The following is a 21,530-nucleotide window of genomic DNA, read 5'->3' on the forward strand; positions in this document are numbered from 1 at the left end:
AGGCAGGGTGAAAGGAGGAGATTCTCCTGTTGATAAGGGACACGCTGGAGAGGAAGATGGAGAGGGAATGGGAGGCTCCACCGAGGAGCCCTGGAACTGCTGCCAAGGAGCAGGGATTGTGAGTGGTTGCCAGGGAAGCATCAAACCCAAGAAGACACTAGCCAGTGACCACGCGGCCACGCCACGCAGACCCAGCGGCTCTGAGTGGAATGGGGTCAGTACCGTGTGATGCCGGTACGTGGAATTAGACCGACTTCTTCAGGAAACATGGCCCGTCTCTGGAGTAGAGGGACGCTGGATGAGGGGGATCGAGGGCCTGCAGGGCCTTTGTGCTTTATTTACTATTAGGAGGTCATTTATGTTTTCTTTCCTCTTGACCTGTATTGCCCGACACTTGCTTGGATTTCCACTAGGAGACCTAATGCAAATTTAGCTTATTTTTTTTAACTGATTATGAGTAACTTCAGTCAAGACCCACAAAACTTCCATCTCTTTTGATTTCCTGTGGTCTTAATAGCCATTTATCATTGTTGGAAGCTGATCCTCTCTGAAGCCACCTCCGGGCAGCCAGCATGGAAATTCCATCACATTGGTGTGTTTTGTTTAACTTTAAAAACTCCTGATGGGAACTTTCCTGAAATTAACCTTATTTTGTCTAAAATTACAGTTAAGCCCCCCTAATCCACATGGTTCTGGCAAAGCCATTGTCTGTCATTTATTTTAATTTTTTTAAAAGTGCATTTGCTTTATTTTGAAAGCACAGGCCTAACCAACCCCTCCTCTAAGGGCTCAATTTGGAATCGGGGCTGAAGGAGCCAACTGCAGGATAATTTTCACATCACACCCTTCCTTGTCCCCGGAACACACAATGTCACCATTGTTCATGTTGACTGGTGTGTTAGTGATGGGCGACAGGTTGGTTCATTACTCCAAACAGGCCCCAATTAGTTTGCTAAGCATATTATTGTAACTGTATATAATTTTTTTAATGTCTCTCTCCAACTACTCATTTTATCCTTTCAAAATTGAAAAGGTTTTATAACAGGTTCCCAAGGTCAATGTGCATAAGTTTTCTATTCCTCTTTTTCAATTTTTCTTGTCACATTTAGCCATTTTATATTAGTGATTTAAAATCTGTTGGCATTAAAATTCACTGGCAAGTTAAACTTTTAATATATTAAATCAGCTTGCCTCTTAAAATTACAACTAGAGTTACTGTAGCTTCAAAAAAGGGGGAGAAGTGAATTCATATTGTAACAAAATGTTTTTGTGATGAATAGAAAACTGAAGGAGACCATGGACTGAACAGGAGAGAACCAAGTTCTGCCCTGTGGAGTAGTGGCCAAGAGCACGCCAGGGGACTGTCCAGCTCAGCGCACAGAAGCAGCTCAAGACACATGTGCTGGAGAAATGAATGAATAGGACTGAGCTGAACGAAAATGGTGATATGAAAGAGATCCTTCCTCCGGGGGATGAAATGGCAATCAACTTTGTTCTTTGAAACACTTGTTTTCAGGGAGAAATGTAAAATAAAACACGAACTCCTCACTAAACGGTGCTGGCGTTCCAGGGCCACGCGATGTATAGGACTCTTCTCACTCTTGCCTTGAACACGGTGGCTCTGATGAGGCTTCCCACAACACACACCTGTCACCTCAGGGTTTCTGTGGCCCGGGAGTCCAGGTGCAGCCTAGCTCAAAGTGAAAGAGAGTTCCAGCCCGAACGAGGGTCTCCCCGGAGCCTGGGACCCTCTCCAGGTGCCCTGGGGGTTGGCAGGATCCAGGGCCTGGAGCCTGTCTCTGAGGTCCCTGGGTCCCTAGTGGTCTCCTGCACTTCCCAGTCCCCTCCACAATGTGGGATTTGTCCCTTCACGCAGGGACAGAGACTGTACAGGGCAAGCTCACCAGCGGGCAGGAATCTTGGGAGCCTCTGAGAGTTCACTCGGGGGAATAACATAAGCTCAAGCCCCTCAAAGAGAGAAATTAAATGTCGAAGAACAAGATTTGTTGGACAGTGGTGAGCTCCGGAGTCCATAAACCATGGTGACATCTAAGGTTCTTTATCCTCAGCAACTGATTTCCCCCCTTCAGAGCCAACACCACCCTCCTTGACAAACGCGTCAAAGTGGGCGTTAGGATAATGCCGCCCCCCCAAGATATGTCCTGGTCCTAACCCCCAGGACCTATGAAAGTGACCTTATCTGGAAATAGGGTCTTTGCAGGTTATGGCCTCAGGAGGACAACATCCTGGATGTAGAGTGGGCTAAGGTCAAAGACGGGTGTCCTTTTAAGAAAAGAAAAAGACTCTGAGAGCCCACGTGAAGACAGAGGCGGTGATTGGGGTCGTGGTCTACCAGCCCCAGGACGCCAAGGACGGGAGGCCAGGGGAGCAGTCTGGAGCCCACCTGCCAACCTTGATGTCAGATTCCTGCCCTCTTGGGCAGTGAGAGGTGGGTCTCTGTGGGCTTGGTTGCCCACCCTGTGATAATTTCTTATGCTATCCCAGGAAACGGTGAACCACAAGCCTGAGGGGAGGGCCCAGGGGATTTGGCAAATCTGGGCTGCAGATCTCCTTAGGTGAAAACCTGATTCAGGTGTTTCCAGCTCCCTCCGTGGTCCTCAGCCCCATGCCACCTCCATCTGAACACCTGGAGGCAATCCCTTCCTGACAATCATGCGTCCCCCCACCCCTAGCTACCACTGCGCCTCCCCTGTCAGGGACACCATCTGCTGTGAAAACAGATTCTGTGGCCCACGATCATGGACGACCAACCCTTCCCACAGAGCTAGTGGCCTCCAGCTCAGTTCTGACAATGTCCACTTCTGTGCTGCTCAAGGGCATGTGCCCACCTCCTGCAGCAGGGCTGGTGAACCTCTTGACCCTGTGATGGTCACAGTGTCTAGCCATGATTCCAAAGGAGGCCCAAGCCTCCATCAGTCCCTGGAGGGGGCTCTTCTCTCTACCCAGAAGAGACCCCACGCCAGCTTCTTGAGAAATCAGTGTCCTGGAGCCTGGTTAACTGCTAATTCCAGAGGGTGGTTTCACAATGAGGGGTCTCAGCTTTCTTCCACTCGGGGCATTCAGAGAGTCCATCATTCTTCCCGTTCCCCTAATCCATGCTGACCCAGCAGTCTGGCTTCGGAGGATCGTCATGCCCAGTTCAATCCATTTTCACAGTTTCTGGTGGCTCTGTGGGTCACTCACAACCTCCACGGCTCACCTGGGTCAACCTACGCGTTTGAGCTGGGTCCTACCGGCTCTAGGCTGCAGGCCAGGTCTGCATCCTCAGTGAGGATCACAGGGGCTCCCCTGTGAGTGACCCTTGTGAATTTGTGTATTTTGGTCCTCACCTTAGGATAATGCCACATTCAGGACTAAGTGTAAGTTCCCCAGGACAAGGGTCTTTGTAATCTTCTACAAGGGGTCAAATCCTAACTGCCCCCATCAGTCCCAGACAGAGAGTAGGAATTTAAGAAACGTATACCACAGAATATGTGAGGATTTTCCCCCACCACCAAAGCTTGTGTTGGAAACCTCATCCCTGGCGCCACCGTGGTGGGAGGTGGGACCTAATGAGAGGTCATGGAGGCCACCATCATGGTGGACGGACCCTGAATATGGAAGGGTGTGAGGCTGTGAGCTGGGTGTCCTGACCATCTCTGTCTCTGCCCTTTCTCACAGGGTGCTTTACCTCAGGCTGCGATGCAGCAAGAAGGCCCTCCCGGCCCCTCCCACTGGACTTCCCAGATTCAGAATCGTAAGAAACCCCTATTACTCATGAGTAAGTTGTGCATGGTGTTCTGTACCACAGCACAGCGGACTAGGAGAACACTGAAAAGAAACACATTTTAAAGGGTGGGATCTCTTTGGAAGATATTCATCCTCTCACAGTTCTGGAGACCAGAAGTCAGAAACCAAGTGTGGGCAGGGCTGGTTCCCTCTGGGGCCTCTGCAGGAGAGTCTGACCAGGCCTCTCTTTTAGCTTCCAGTTACCATTGGCAAACCATGCTGTTCCTGGGCTTAAAGACGCCTCCCTCTGGTCTCTGCTTCCAACCTCACACCATCTCCCCCCGCCTGTTTTCTATCCTTGTCTTCTAGTGACATTTAATCACTAATTTAGGGCCTGCCTTATACCAGGATGATTACAGCTTGAGATCTTTAACCTTGTTTTAGCCACAAAGACTCTTCTTCCAAATAAGGTTGTGCTCACAGCATCCAGGCAAATACAGGTTTGGGAGACCACCGTCTGACCCACCACATGTGGTGTCCATCACCAAGTAGCAGTGAGGCCATCGCCCAGCAGCACAAAGGCTCATTGGCTCACTGCAAACTTCCTCAAAGCCCTCTGAACACCATCCAGGCCAACTCTTCCTCTCCTCCTCCTCCTGATTCTTGTCCCTCCCCACCTGATTCCATGTCCCGACTGCTGTGCACTGATTCACAGCATCTAGACTCTTGGCAATGGACCCTTTCCTCAGCAGGCTTAAAAACCAACAAACCAACAAACAAGACTACGAAAAGCTCCCTGCCAGGGAAAGACTGTGGAAACCCATTCTCCTCTGTCAGCAGCCTCTTTGCGCGCGCACACACACACACAAACACCAATACATAAGTAATTCAGAATAATATTTTTCTTATACTGATGACAAGAAAAATTCACACTCTAGCTTAATTCATCGGGGAACCTGGGACGATCTGATGTCAGTATCTCAGGAATTACCTGGGATGGACTTCGCACTGTGATTTAAAAGCCCTCCAGGATCTTGCAATGCACTGATGGGTGTCCAACTGGATGCTACCTCTTGAAGAACAAATGATGGTCTTTTTCTGCTATTTTGTGGCCAGCTACAGATTCAGCTCAAAGTGCCCTAGGAAAATAACAGAACAAGTGTCTGGTTATGTCTATAGTGACATGCACATGGGACTCTATATTTGTATAAGTGCACACATATGCTTACACACACCATTTGTTACTCATTTATTGAGATCCCAATATTTACTCTTGCATTTTACTTAATTTGGCTTATATTTTATTTATCCTCCAATTATTTTTTTCCAACCTTTCTTGCTTTCAAAGAATTTCTGATTAATTTCATCATATTTATTCAAAGGCCAACTACAAATAAATCCATCTCGTTTCTATCTAATTTATATGTGCAGTATTTTATCATTTATCTTCAACCAGTGGTTCTTGAAGTGGGATGGTGAATAATATTTTGTAATGTTCTTATTGGTAATATGAAATAACCTACAGTTGTGAAAAGTAAATAGCAAATGAGCTGCAGGGGTTTGTGTCTGCAGTAGTGTCCAAACTCTGGAACCACCAGAGAAAAGGGAATCAAATTACTTCCCTTCCTGTTATTTTCCTAAAATCAGATTCACAGAGATCAAGTTTACTTTGAACAAATGAACACCTGTGTTCTCATTTTACGTATTGATTTATGGACTAAAATGTTACAAAAGAATAGGAAGTCTTCTAAACAGGAACTCAGTGACACTACTTTTGCAATGACAGGTGCATGCTGGCATGGTGCATCGTGGAGGAAGCCGCGGAGTCACAGAGCCCTGCAAGGCCTGCAGACCCTCCCCTCAGCAGAAGCACTTCCAATTTGGACCAAAAGGGACACAGAGAGGACAAAATGCAGGAGGGTTTTCAACCTCTGGACCTTCTGTTGGTGGAAAGTAGGTGGATAAAACTGATGGCTGAAAACAGTGCTACCTTTCATGAAATAGCGAAGGTGGCTGGCAACAGCGCAGAGCTGCAGAGAGTGACTATTGCCCCTCAGAGTGTCCTGGCTGGACCCCAAAGTTACTTTGGGTTGGTGGCTCCTTCTTATGTCCCCCTCCTGCCGTTTTGCCTGGGAGTGTGGCTGTTGCTCTGTGGCTGTCCCACGCTGTATGCAGAGGGCCTGTGGATGGGTAAGAACGGTGCCCAAGAGCTGTACTTAATTCCACATCTGCTTCTGATCTGGATGATGTGGTGTAAATTTTGAGTTGATTCTGTCAGGGCAGAGGCTCCTGAGGACACCAGGAGGCAGAGGGTGTGAGTCCTGAGGACTGGAGGGCAGAATTGGGGCAGCCATCACTTTGACCCTGGTGTGGTGCCAATAAACATTACATAATATGGCAAAGAGGTTTTAGAGATGTTATTAAGGCTACTGAGGAGGTGACCTCAGGATAAAGATTACAGTGTATTGTCTTATGAGATCAATGCATTCACGGCTACCCTGAAAAATAGCAGAAGGGGAGTCAGAGAAATGGGAAGCACTGACATAGGTCACTGCTGACTTTGAAGACAGAAAGTCATGGGCCACAGAAGGAGGAGACTAGAAAGGGTGCATTCAGTTCTTATAAACCACCTGGAACCAGATTCTTCAGACACCTGCGTGAACCTGGCAGAGAATTCCTCCCTGTGAGTCTCCAGATAACAGCCCATGCAGACTAATAGATTTTGGCCTTGTGATGTCCTGAGCAGACACATGCCATGCTGGGCTTCTGATTTACAGAACTGTGTGGTACTATATTTGTGTTGTAAGCTGTTATATTTGTGGTCATTTGTTATAGCAGCAATCAAGAACTAATACATGTCAGCCTTTCTCACCGGCCAAGACAAATAATGGTGCTCTGGCCATTGCTGATCTGATGATAGCAAATAGAGCAAGCAGGGTTTAAATAAAGACCCAGCTGTATGAGCCACACTTTGTATGACCTAACCATGTAGTGCAACAAGATTGTGCCTTCTTTGTTCAAAATATATGCACCTTTAGTGACATTTGAGCTCACCCCAGACACTTCCCCTCTAGCATCTGCTGTTGGGTTAAAAACTTGAAATAAGAATCAGGCCCTAGATTTTTAATCAGATTCTATCCGCAAGCAAATGATAAGCCTGGGGCTGTCACCTAGGCCAGTTCTCCATGGCTCAGTGGGGACCTGGATGGGAAGAGGGAAAGGTGCCTCAGTGTAGGGTTGGGAGACTACATCCAAGGTCACACAAGATGAACAGTTGGGCTCAGGTGGCACCAGGAGGCAGAGGCAGATCCCAGTGGAATGCAGCCACTCTCTGCAGCTTTTGCGATCTTGGCTACAGCCCTGTAGCCTGCATCCCCAGGTATCATGCCTGCTCTGTTCTTCCTTATAGAATTTACTGGTTTCTAATCCTCCATAAGGACAGGGATTTACTCTGTGTCAACCACCTGCTGTGTCACCAGAGCAGCATCCATCTCAGTCAGACCTCCCAGGAGAAAAGGACTGAGGGTCACTTTTCCATTTCAAGAAGACCGGAAGGAACAAGAGTGAGCATGGGGAGGCACTTGGAGGTCTAGCATTTAAGAAAAGAACAGACTACAGTAGTTGCCTTGCTCTGGGAGGATATGGTCATCTCTGAGGTCTGAGGGGCATTGCTCAGCAGGCCCCTGTCATGAGCATGGCTGGGTGGTGAGCCACATGCCATGGTGAATGTTTAGCTACCAGCTCTCAGGGGAATAAAGAAATGTGTGTGTGCATACGTGTGTGTGAACGTGCGTGTGTGTATGTGTGTGTGCGCGCACGTGCACATGTGGTTGGTGTGCACAGATAAAGTTCACCTTGAGTTTTATTCAGGATGGACTGTGGCCCCCAATTTACAATTAGCAATACCATCTGTGATACTTTTTTTTATCTATTTGGGGATTTTTGCCAGGACTTCTGCTAAAGAAGTAGACTTTAGACACTTGTGACACAAATCAAGAGTAGCTGTAAGAAGATAAGTACATTAATTGACTTGAATTACAGTCCCCAACTCACGACGATTCCACTTTTGATTTTTCAACTTTCTGATGTTTCCAAAGTGCCACACACAGGTAGAAAGTGTACCTGGAGTTTTGATCTGTTCCCAGGATTGTGATGAGCAGAGTGATACTCTCCAATATTATATTATAAATCCATATTAAAACTTTATGGCACAGACACAAACTTACAAAAATCCAAAAATGCATCTAAATGCAAAAGGGACCTCAATGTACATTTATGGAGACATTTTATATTGTAGAAGAAGCTTGGTGGCCATCCAGAGAGTATGACTCCACCTGTAGAACCATAAATCAAAACCATTTCTAATAAAGTATCTTCAAGCTTTTAAAATATAGAAACCAAGTGTGATCAATAAGCATGGCTGAATTTTTTTATTATCTTGAAGTTAAAAAGGCTTTTTTACCATGACACACACCTAGAAGCTATAAGTGAGAATATGAATAAATCTGACTATATAAGGAGAAAAAATTTAATCTGCTTAGCACAACTCCATAATCAAAGGAAAAAAATGGAGAACTCAAAAAGAATTTGTAACTCAAATCATAGTTAAAGGATTAACTTTCTGGAAAAAAATAAAAGTATGAATCTATGTAAAAAGCAACCAGTCCATAGTGGGTAGGCAAAGAAAGTAACCATTCTCAGGAAAGAAAAGTCCAACGGCTGCTCAGGGGTCATCAGCATCACTTCTTATGAAAAAAAAAAGCAAAATGAAACTACACCAAGGTACTGTTTTATCAAGTTTGTGGAACACTGAATCTGACAAGATGCAGGGACAGGGACATTTCCTGCCTTGGCTGGTCCAGGTGTAAATTGACAGAGCCTCTGTGGACACCACGGGGTGGCAGAAAATTAGAGGTAAACCCACATTTTAAACTTGCGGCCATGCTCCTAGGAACTGTCACTCCTCCTCACAGAACAACATGCTCTATCTTATCAGTTCTCAAGACCTGTCTTAAAAAGTGTGACGAGTTGTACAATTGATGCTCTAGCATACTTTAATTGGTGGCATAAAATAAGAGTGTGCCTTTTACTAAGAAATTTAAAATGACATGACATCACTTGGTAAAGTTTTTCATTACAGCAGGATTCAGGAAAGACTGAAATCAAAGCATGGGGAATGTTATAGTTGCTGTTATTAATGCAAAAATATAGAACCTACATTCATGATTCATATTTTCACATTGTACCTATGTTAACAGATGCATATATTACATGCCTGTGCACATAATACCCACACATGCGTGTAACTGTTGGCTTGCATATGAGAAGGACAGCTGTGTGGGACTCTGTAACCTTGGATGCCTCCAAAGAAGGAGCTGGACGCTGGAGAAGAGACCTGGAGGGAATCTCATGCTCCATTTTTAACTCTGCATACATCATGCCTTGTGGATATATCGCCCAAACATGGGTACAATTAGAAATTTCTCCAAATCAACTACTAATGCTGTGAGTCCTGCCAGGGTTCCTTTGGCCTCACATAGGCCTTTTGATGGAACACACACATGCATAAATTTTAGCCACTGGGCTGGGAAATAAGGAGGAAAAGAAGTTTGTGCCACAGAATCATCCTTTATTCTGAGTCTGGTGGGACTCGTGCAATGATGAGACGTTCTTCCCATACCTCTGAAGTATATTTGAAGTCACAAAGAACTTTAAAAGTATGGTTTAGACAGAGTGGACTGCCTTTTCTTAGAAGTGAATCCAATTTTATCAAGCTTTTTAGAATTTTTGCTTTTCTGATTATAAAAGCAATTCTTTTTTTGGTGGGGAAGAAACATTATAAAAATAGCTACAATAGAAAATGGAAATCCCTTTTGCAAAGGTGAGAGAGGCGTGGTCAGGGCCAGGAATGCCTGTTGGAAGAAGCTCTTGGTATTTCAGAGAACAGTGATGTTATGCTTTGACAGGGTCACCCTGACCCAGCTAATGCCAAACAGTGGCATCAGATGTCTGTGTCAAAATGTCCTTCAAATAAAAATAGCTGCGTGGAACTGCGCTGTGTGCTGTGCAGATGTGGTGCTGCAGCTGGACCCACATGAGGGCTGGGGTCTCTGCGAACTCCTGAGCTGCCTCCAATCCTCCTCTCCAAGCTCAGACTGGACGCGGGAGGCAGGCACACATCAGTTTCAAAGCAAAGCCTGCACATGGGGGGCCCTGAGTAAGTCACCTAACACCCTGATAAAGAGGCCATTGTAACACTCTTCTGCTGTGAAAATGTAATTTTAAAAAAATCTTTTCAAGGGGAGGGGGCACAGCTGCAGCAACAAAGCAAGAGCACACACTGAATTGTAGTTACGATGACACTGGAGTTCAGACTGACGGGGCAGAGACCCGATGCACAGGTCCCTGGGGAGCTGGGGGTGGTGGCACTAGGTATGGTGGTCTTCAGATGGGCTCCACTCAGCCACCTCTGCAGCATGCCCAGTCCACCACAGTGGGAGACCGTACGTGCAGCAAGTCGAACAACAACCTGTGTTCTTTGAGTTTGACTTTGTACAGGACGTAAGTTTGTATATGTGTGAATATATTGTAGATGAAGGACTAGAAGAGAAAATTCTAAATCAGAGAGCTACACTTTAATTTTAAAATTAAATAATGGAATCATATATCAACAATAGATTATTAATAAAATCAGTATATGGTATTACACATTTTATATATATATATATATATATATATATATATATATATATATATGTGTGTGTGTGTGTGTATGTGTGTGTGTGTGTGTAATTTAACTAAATACAGTTAAACTACATAACAAATAATCATGTTAACTTTCCATTACTATATCGAATACCTGAAATAATCAACGTACAAGGAGGAAAGGTTTATTTTGCCTCACACTGTTGGAGATTTCAGTCCAGGTCAGTTGCCCTGTTGCCTTGGCCCTGGGGCAGTGCAGTGAATCATGGAGGGAGAAAGCTGCTCATCCCACAGCTGGGACCTAATGGCGAGGGAGACGGGCAGGGGCTGGGGTCCAGACAGCACCTTCAACGGCCTGTCCCCAGTGACTGGAAGACCTCACACTCGGCCCTATCTCTTAAAATCTCTACCACCTTCAGTAGCACCACACTGGAGACCATGCCTTTAGCACATGGGTCTCTGAGGGACATTTCAGATCCAAATGGTGGCGAGGTACTAAGTGCCACGTACTGAGTAACAATTCCCCTGTCTACTTCCACTGTTACTATTTCTTTCTCATTTGGTCTTGAGACCTTCTGTGGGAAGTGATCGTGAACCAAGATAGACATCTGGAGCAAGCCCTGGCCAGCAGGATAAGGTCAGGTGTGTCAGTCAGGTGAGATGCAATGAGGAGGTCAAAACCCAAATTCATGGAGCAGAACAGACTTATTACACATTTCCCAGAGAGATTAGACAGGTTGACAGGGATCCCAGGAAGACTGGAGCCAGTAGGGAATTCAGCCAGTGGGTGGGGAGAGACAGAGAGGGAAAGGAAGGAAAGGGCAGGAAGGAAACTGCAGCCTGTGGGCTGTGCTCTACTGAGGTCCATGGGTGCTGTCTGTGCACCCCTCAAACTTTCTTAGGGGCTTCCCTACATAACTTAGGATTGACCATGAGGTTCCATTGTGCTCAGCCACTGTGGGATGTGCTGGGCTTGGGTCAGTGAGCAGGCTACACTGCTACCACCACCCAGGGAGGGGAAAATCTCACCGGGTCAGAAGTGACTGGTGTAGCAATCTCGGGTTTCAAACAAGGATGCCAGCCCAAAGTGGGATGCCCAGGCACAGCCACACCAAACGTGTGGGTGCCCACCAGCGTCAGGGCACGTCTCTTCCCAGGGTCTTCCCCAGCCAGATGTGTCTTGATCCACGTTGATCCGACGCGTGACCAGCAGCACAGTGATACCGTTCAGATTTCCAGGTATTGTTTTTACTTGAGTGGGGGAGGAGCATCCTTTGGGTGTCTGATAGAAGCTATGAGTATTTGTATTTGAGTTCAAAGGAAAGGCAGAAGCTATATATATATAAATACACACACCATTTGCTTAACTTTTGTATTATCGTATTTTATCTTTTGTTTTTCAGAAAAAAAAATAATCTACTGATCACAACAAATGTCATAATTTTTTTGCTGGATTGTCATTTAACTTTTGAATTTGATTGTGATAAAGTTTTTCCCCCCAATTCAGAAATTTATGTAGTCAGATTTACCAATCCAATTCTTGTGCAATGCTTAAAGAGGAATTTTTCACCCCACGTTTTCTTTTAATTTTTTATTATTTTTAAATGTATTTATAAATTGAGCTACTGAAAATTGTTTTTTACAATTTATTTTTTCCAAATGCTACCTAGTTATCTTCATGTATCTTATTTAATAATTTTTCTCTCTATTTTAAAATTATATCTTCTAATCCTTATCTGATTTGGTCCACTTATTAATGTCTTCCATTCATGTTTGTTTCTAACACCAACATTAATGTTGACGTAATTCTTGAAATTTTATGTAGAAATTATTTCCCAGAAACCTTGTTTGGTTCTCTCTTTGAGGAAATTCTATGAGCCTCTATTGGGATGATATTGGATAAGTGGATTAAATAGGGGGTATGGACGCTTCCATGAGGCTGCTTTCTCGCCCAGGCAGAGTCCCCTCCAAAGGTGACGCCTGCACTTTAGTGCTGCACGGTGTTTTGCTCTCTTCCCAGAGGTGACTGTCAGCACCTCACATCCCCAGCAGTGGTATGCCTGTGGGTGACATGATCTCTCTCACAGCTACCTCCTGCTGCCGTGGGCACAACACCAAGGGCAGCAGCATGGTCAGTGGTCAGCTATGACTATCTTGCTCAGCTTTTGGTCACTGTGATCAAAATAGTGGACCCAAACAACTCAGAGAGGAAAAGGTCTGTTTGGGGCTCATGGTTTGAGAGGGTCAGTCCTTGGCCTGCAGACTGCCTTGCTCTGGGCCTGAGAGGAGGCAGAGCATCAGGGCAGAAGGGCCCAGTGGAGGGAAGCTGCTGCCCATCCGTTAGGTGGGTTAATTAGGTTGCAGTCTCATAGTCAGGCCATTTCACCTCTGAGCATTCCTGCACTAACAGGGGCTTTGGGGACCTCATGTCCAGACCATAAGGGTGACATCTGTGGGTCCTCTTACTGCGATTGCTGTCACTGTCCCCCTTTGGTTTTCCACTTTCTCCGTAACAAACATGTAAATTTGCCCACTTTTATCTGTCCCTCTTCTGATTGAATTGATGATTTGTTCCAGGTTAAGGTAAATAAGGGTGGTAGTAGTTGATGTTTTTTGACATGCTTCATGGAGATGTTTCTAGTCTTAAAAATTATTAGTACAACTTCAACTTGAGGTGGGCATTTCAAGGTAGTTTACTGTGAGCATTTCAACACATACTGAATGTGTGTGTGCAAACTCACTAAATGATTTAAAGCACAGAACTCATGGATCTCACTAAATACACAATATCATCATCACACATAACAAAATTAATAATTACCCACTTTAAAATGTCCAACTAACCTAAGAAATGGCTTTTGGGGTTGATTCCAAACCAAGGAGTAATTCAGAGTTGAATGTATTTCACATTGTCAAGAAAGCTTCATTGATTCTTTTTTTAATACTTTAGTGTTAAAGTTATCAATGTTTCAGCAATGAGTAGGAGGCCATACTTTTTTTCCCTTTTTCTCTACTAATGTGAGAATGTATTACTTAAAATTTTTTTCTAAAATTAAAGAGACTTTGCATTCTGATAATAAGTTATTTTTATTTTTTTCAAAGTATTATTGGATATTGATTACAAAGTGGGATATGATTGGGGTTTTTTTCCCCACATCTTTTTTTAACCTTGGCTAGAAACATTATTAATTTTGTTATTTTTTTATAAAATGTAGAGTCTTCTTTTTCTGTGGGCTGAGGTGGCTTCAATGGTCCTGGGGACAATCCCTCCCGCAGCACAGTGGCACACTGCCCCTGAGGAACAACCCCACGCTGGCAACCACTGTGAACGCTGGGAGGTACGCTCCCCTTTCCCTGTATTACATTCCCATTTCACCTTCCCCCTTACTATATGTCTTCCCTGAGCTCTAGCAAGTCTGATTTTTCTCTTTTGCTTCATGATATTTAATATTTCATACATTTTCTGAAGATATATTTAGCCTCAATTTCCACGGGTTCCATGAAAACTTCCTTTGGACCTGCCATTTTTCTCACTTGTTCCTGAGGTACCCGAGGGTAGGTTCTACCATGTTTATTTCTTATTTGTCTTTCTGCGTGAGTCCTTCCTGGACCACCCAGGAGGAGTTGACTAGAGAGGGGCCTACACCCCTTCTCACCCAGGGTCAGGAACGTGGATTAACTTGTCTGCTTCTCAGGGTCTGGGAGGCTAGAAGGCTTCTTCTCAAGGGAAGGAGATGGGAGAGCGCAGGAGAGAGTGCTAGGCTCGTGGTGCCTGGCCCACGGCTCAGGCTTCAGTCCCTGAAGTTAGCTGTCCTCTCACAAAACCAGGCAAAACATTTGTCCAGCCCCACTGTGAGGTTGTCGTGAGCCTCATAAAAGATGAGAAGACATTCTTCAAGCTGAAACACACTCAGGAATGCTCTTCCCCACTAGTGGTATTGTTGTAATGGATATTCATAGGGTAGCCGGGGAGTGAGGAGACCCTCGTCATTTACATCAAACAGTGGCCGCGGGTGAGCAGGGCTTGCTTGACCTTCAGCGGCAGGGCATCCTGAGGGTGGTTCTACAGTCAAGGTGTCAGAATCCTGAGACACCTCTGCCTACCTGTGTGGCTTCAGTCTCTCCAACAGTAACATTTGTCCTGGTCTAGGTACCTATCAGGTAAGGATCCAGCCCAATAAGCCTTCCATGGCACTCATCACGATCCTTGGCCAATGAGCTATAGCTGGTATGGTGACTGCTGTCATGTTTAATGGATCAGAGTCGAGTAATAGAGCTAGAATGGTCCTTAGATCCTTCCTCCACAGGAAACTGAGGTCCCAAGCCATGCAGGTCCAGAAGCTTAACCTAATGGCCCATTCTCACTAGTTAAATAGACAGAAAATCAACTCAAAACCAGAATGTGGGATTTGTAATCAGCAGTGGGTCCAAGACTGGTGTGTAGATGGCAATGCTTAGTGAGCCTTTGAAGGTCACCTCCAGGCACACAGCTGTGGCAAGGTCCTTGGAAATGCCTCCATTTACCTGTCTGTGTATGCAAACACCCAGGATAACAGAAGGACCGCGTTCCTGGACATGTGCCTTTGGCTGGCATTTCCCATAAGACATGGACCAACTCTCATGGCCCCACCTGACCCACCACCAATTTCACACCAAGGGTTATTCACCTCACGGAGACTCTTGGACCTTCACAAGGGCTTGCTTTGCAACTGTTTGCAGAGGTCTGCAGGAACAAAATGATTTCCACTTATTTTGATGTCCACTGCCCTAGCAGGTCCACCTTTGTTATAACACAAGAAAAAAAAAAAAAAAACCTTGACTTGGCCTCCTTTTGTTCTTTCTCCGAGTTTTACACTTAAATCTAATTTACCTCTATTTTTTTCTAAGAACATTTCCAGTATAAATTGTGGCCTGTAAAGTGGCATATTTCCTCTGGTTGCAGATAAGGAAAAGCTGTAAATAATTTAAATTTCCTGCTGTGCAAAATTACCCAAACAGAAAGTGCATTTTTTTATTCCTGGCACCGAGGACAGCAAAATAAGAAATTGTGCCAATTTCCCTACAGGTGAAATTTTAGCTTCTTTATAAGGTAAGCACTTTGAAGTAAGAAATGCAAAGCGAATTCTTGCAAGGTATGTGAGCATACCTTGCAAGGCCACAGAAAAAACAGCCCACACTCACCTTTCTCACAGACACACAAAGAACACAAAATCACCGATTGCAGTCTGTGCCTGGGACCATTAAGCCACACCCCAGGCTCAAAGACTGTGCTCACCAGTAGCAGGGTCACCACAACTGGCAGCGTAAGCACATGAGATATTCATGAAAGGACCTTGTTCTGTAACCCAGGATTCTGACGTGCACGTTATTTGAACCTCTGTAAGCCACTCGTCTATCCTGAAGCACCCATGTGACCTATTCCTCCCCTTTTAATGAACAAGTCATTGCAAAACGAGGCCACGTCTAGGTCCAGCAGCCATGGGCACTGTGGGGACTCCAGAGGAGCTTGCAGTCATGCAGGATTGCAGAGCCTCCTTTATGACCAATTCAGCACTGAAGCTGGCAAAGCTTCGTTCTCAATAACCAGAAGGTCAGAGAGCAGGAGGCGGCAGAGGGAGAAAAGGAGAGGCAAGTTTTAAAAACATTCCTCCTGCCAAATGGCCTCTGCAGGTCCAGCTGGAGGGTGTCAGGGGATCCCCCTGGAAACAAAGAATAGACCCTCAGCTATTCCAGCTGTAAACATCCACCTTTGCTCAGCATCACCTTGCTGCCAGCAAGGTCGCCCCTCTTTGAGCTTGCCCCAGGACTGCCATTGTCAGGAGCCATGCAGGTGGCATGCTTTGCCATGCGTCAATCCTGATGGTTCTGGTCCTGGGAGACTTCTCGAGACCCTCCAAGCAGGATGCGTCTTCCTCTAGGTTTCCATCCCACTTTGGGCTGCACCTTCTTCTCGGTGACTTATAAGCTCTGTGGAGAAAGGGATTTTACCTGTCTTGCTCTCGGTGGCAACCCTCTGAAAATTCCTTCCCTCAGGGAAGCTCAATGAGTACTTCTAAACTCATTCACATGCAGGTAACTCAGGTCCTGTGTCCTGCCGAGTCCCAAGGGGACAGTGTAGCCCTTTCTTGGACTCTTCGTGGAATGGCCTTATATCTAGCTATCACAAATGTGACTGGCTTTGGGTGCTCAGGATCTTAAAAGGAGGCTGGTGGCCAGTCCACAGGGGGTCCTCAGTTCCCTGCTCCAATGATTTCCTCAACCCTGAGGCCCGGGAGATACAAGGTCAGTGGAGAGTCTGAAAACTCTCACCCACAGCTCAGGAAGGGCCGTGTGCACCAACCTGGGAGCTCTAGTCTTTGAACTTTTCCAGAGAATACATTCACCTTCCGACCTGGAAGTGGTCTGGTGTAACCAGAGAGGGCTTGGCTGGCCTTACTTTGGGTTGTGGCAGGACTATCACAAGCTCACAAGTGCCATTCAACAATAACTGGCACATGTCTCCACTGAGCTTCCCACTAAATTCAGTCTACTTTGAAAATACCTACTTATGACCCCCCCCCAAAACAGGAACAACAACAAAATCTCCAGAATGGGTCTCTTGTCACATGACAGAACCACAGAACAGAGCACAGAGCAGCCTTCTAGAAAATTCACCATCCTTTTGTCACTCTGGACAAAAGGGGCGTGGCATGGTGCTGGAGCCATAAAGCCCATTTTGTCACCAGCCTCCTGAGAAACCGACTTGGAGTAGGTGGCCCCCGGCACTGGCTCAGCACGAATGGCAAGAGCCAAGCTTAGCTGCTGGTCCTCATCATCAGCTCCTCCCAGTGGGTGAGAGAGCTCCACGACAGAGGGTGAGCGGCGCAGTTACGTCCGCCCTCAAGCTATTCCATATATCACCACCACCTGCTTCAGCTGCTACTATTTGGTTTCATTGATTTAGTTCCAACTAGTGCCCTTAAGGAGTTGGAGAATGGCTTCCCCTTAATTTTCAGCATTACCTTCACCAGGCAGCTTCATTAAGAGGCCCATGTCTCAGCGAGCCCTGTCGTCTCTGGCGGAAGGTTAAAAACAGAGGGAGATGAACTCCTCCCAGCCAGGGCACAAAGGAGACCTTCATGCAGCACTTTCCTGTGCAGTGACCGGTACTCAAGGAGGAAGTCGCCACAGGATTTGAGTGAGCTCCTTCCGCTCCTGTTGTCCTCTCTGCGCAAGGTTAACAGGTCTTATTGTACAGGTGGGAATCATTCCACCTTCCCATCCCCCACCCCAGTTCTCTTGGCTCCTCAGCAGGGTCACGGATAAAGAAATGCACGGGGCTTGCAGTGCATGCGGACCCCCAGTCCCTTGCTTGCTTTATGCCCACAGTCCTCAGCGGCGAAGTATCTCACCTCCTGCGCACCCTACACTGTACAGTTCTTCTCTCACTTTGATTCTTTTATTTAAAAAATCATCGAGTGTTTCTTCCATGTTGGCATTATGAATGCTAAAGCCTTGTGAAGGTCTTCAAAGATCTCAGCCCCCTTGTCTTCAGAGTAAGGGCAGTGGGAACAAAGCAGCTGCCGGTTTTGTCAAGGGTCACCGTGACCTTGAGGGGACAGGGTCTAAAGATATGTGAGTCCTCTAGGGTACCCTGAGGCTCAGAAGCCCCACCTGGTCCTGCTCCTCCATTGGTCAAATGTGGCCCCAGACCTGAATCCATGTCCCATCTCAGAGTCCATGTCCCCTCTGCTGCCCCAACACAGCATCCTAGCAAGTCTTCCAACACCCAGGACACTGCTGGTCTCAGATACTCTGTGCCTTGGGACCCCGACATACACATCTGTGTACATCGATTTATCGATATTTGGAAAAGAGAACGGGTACCTGTGTGTGAAGCTCAGGACGCGACCTTCAGCCTTGCTTCAGTGGGCACAGCGCGCGCACGCACGCACACACACCTGCGCATGTGCACAATACACCTCCACCTTTGGCAACCCTAGGAAATCCCCAAATGAGCAAAGACCAGTTGCATCAAAGGCTCACACAGTCCCTGGCTGCCGACGGCCTGGCGCCCCCAACAGTCTCAGCCTGGTTCTGTGTCCTCAGGCACTGGACGGCCCCCATCTGTCTGGTTTCTGTTCTCTGCAGCCTGCTGACCCACGTGGCGTTATACAGTGTTGAAACCTTTGAGATGATCGTGGGGTTAACCTCTCTTCTCCTCTCATTTCTGAGTCTCTCTCCCCATTCGCCATTTTCAGCGTGATTTTTTTGGTACACCTCTAAGTGGTGCTTTGTGGATCCACACTGGATATTCCCTGTTCACTGTCTTGTTCATAAAGAAATTGCAATTTTCTGGGCTCTCATTAAAGCGCCCCAGAGGATACTCGGGCTTTCTTCGGCTTCCTGTAATATTGTGCCATTTTTATTGTGCAGTGTGCTCCTCTCGGTGGATGCTGAAGTTTCCTTTACTCTGTTCCCTTAAGTTCCCACAGGAGCCACAGGTGTAGGGAGGTTCATCAGATCTTTCAAAGTCTGAAACTCAGACATTGGATTCCCCGACAGGCACGTAGGAGCAACTGCGGACCCTGAGCTGAGGCCTTGAGCCAGTGAAAGTCAGAGAGTGAGGCTCTGCCTTTGTCTACTACTAGAGATGGTGCCAAGAGGAGGGGATTCTAACTTTCCCATGGAGAAATTCTAGTCAACCCCTTCTTCCCGGTCAATGTAACATCACTGCCACAATAATGCTCTAAAAGTGATTAATTACACCACTCATAGTTGAAGGGACTGAAGAACTATGTGCTGAAGTCTGAATATGTCCCCAGGATACATGTGTCAGAAAATCCCCAGTGTGGCATGTTGGGAGGCAGAGCTCGATGGGCAGTGCTGGGACCATGGTGTTGCGCTCTCTAAAATAAATGAACACCACCATAAAAACAGCTCATGGGGTGGGTCCTTCCCTCCTACTGTCCACTACGGGATGAGACAGCAAGAGGACCCTCACTGCCTGCCGGCATCTTGATCTTGGACTTCTCAACCTCCAGAAAGGAGAGGAAAGAATATTTCTGTACTTTTTAAATGATCTGTGCTCAGGCATTTTGTTGTAGCAGCACAAATAAAATAAGACCTATGGAGATGGGGACGACCAGAAGAACCAGAGCCCAGACAAGCCTTCCTTCCTGGCAAGACGGTAGCTGCCAAGGCTTTCTCCTCCCAACATTGCCAATGCTGAGCCTGGGCTGCAGATCAGGCTTGGCTGACGTTAAAGGGTGCTACTCATAGGCTTTGAGACGTCGCTTAGGGGTACAGTGACGTCTTGGAAGCCAGCATAGCCCACAAACACATGGAGTGTCCCCATGAGAATTTTCTGAGCTCCATGGCTGTGCTGGAAACTGGAAGACCTGGACACCAGCACAAGTTGAGCTTTCCTGAAGTCCTTCAGTTCTGAGAGACCATCTCAGCAAAGTGAGAAACCGAGAAGAAACTAAAACAAAGCTGACCACCCCCCAGTCCTAGGCCTGTGTGAGCCGGATCAGGGGGGACCGAGCTCACAGACCCAACGGGCAGGACACGTAGAGCTGAACACGCAGAGACTCCTCAATAAAATCTAGGAAACCCATGGCCAATCAAGGGGCATGGCATAAACAGAGCAAGATCTTCCCCAGAGCCCCAGGAGAACACAGGCCAGGAGGGGCGGGGTCTGCAAGAGCATCTGAGTCATCGCTCCCCAAGAAGCTTGCCGGATATTGGAACCTGTGTAAGATAAAAGGCTGAAGAACTAAGCTCAAAATCTCCGAAAGGAAGAATGCAGGACTGAGGCGGAAAACAAAACTAGAAACCCTCTCAAAAAAACTCTTCTTAAAAAGGGGGTTAATAGATGTTAAACAAATCTCACTAAAATTTCAATTCAGCTCTGACACAAAATAATGTTAACTGGATTGGGAAGATCAGTTGCTCCTCCCACACGGGGAAAGGCAACTGTCACAGATAGAAGATACTGTCTCGAGCACCTGTGATTTATTTATATGCAATGCCTGGGATATAATAAGAATCATTAGACAAGCATTGGGACCAATAAATAAGAAAATGTAAATGCACACACACACACACACACGCGCGCGCGCGCTATGGTTTTCATCCCTAACATGTAAAATGGTTGGAAGTTAAAGATCCATACTATAAAATCTGGACAATGGAGCAACTTTCTTTGAACTCACCAGAGAACCGAGGTCACCAAGCAAAACACCAACTCCACATCTAAAGAGGCGAGAGCATGCAGAGAATGTCAGCCCGGATGTGGTCATCTGGAGGGAGTCACAGGCTGGAAGGATGCTTACATGGCCATTCTCATGAGCTGCTGGAGGCTCCCATGATAGGGAGAACTCCTGGGGCACAGTCATGGGGGTTTCCTAACATTTGTGGGGTTTATTTCCAAAAACATCATGTTCTCATGTTGGAGATTTGAGAAAGATACTCCCCAGGCTCTGGCAGCAGCAAGGAAATAATTTTGAAATTCAGGGGAATTCTCCACAGCCAAGGATGACTCTCCTTCGGAATCTGTCAAGACATAATCCCGGCTGGGGAAAGGGGAAATGGAACTAGCCTTCCTGTCTGACAGGAGGGGAAATACATAACATCACAGGTCAAGGACTTAAGGAAATAGACTAGGGATATTGCAGCCAAGGACAAGAATAAGAGCAAAGAGGAAAAGAAAAGCACTTGTGAAGGTCATAGCCCAGAGCACAGGCCCACTAAAACACTGAAAGTTAATTACAAAATTACAGAGCACTTTCCCTGTCCCACACATTACCACCACATTAACAAGACCCAGACAAAAAAAAAATAATAATAGATCACAGCCAGAAAAGAGCTTCAGCATAAAGGCTTTACATAAGGAGGAACATCTAGGGAAGCCCACAATCAATAGAGGAGAAAAACAATGATGTTGAAGGAATATAAAGCTTAGCACTTACAGCTACAGAAAACTTCAAACTCCCAATCAGATCAGCATAAAACCTAGCTCCACTGCCCCCTCATTCCCATTCCTGTTACCTAATACCTCGTGTACCGCCTTCAGGGAAAATCCACAAGCCCTATGAAAGGTACATAAAAGCACA

The sequence above is a fragment of the Marmota monax genome, unplaced genomic scaffold (genome assembly GCF_021218885.2).
Source record: "Marmota monax isolate L192 unplaced genomic scaffold, Marmota_monax_Labrador192_F-V1.1 WCK01_AAM20220418_F8-fsc00125, whole genome shotgun sequence".
Lineage (NCBI taxonomy): Eukaryota > Metazoa > Chordata > Mammalia > Rodentia > Sciuridae > Marmota > Marmota monax.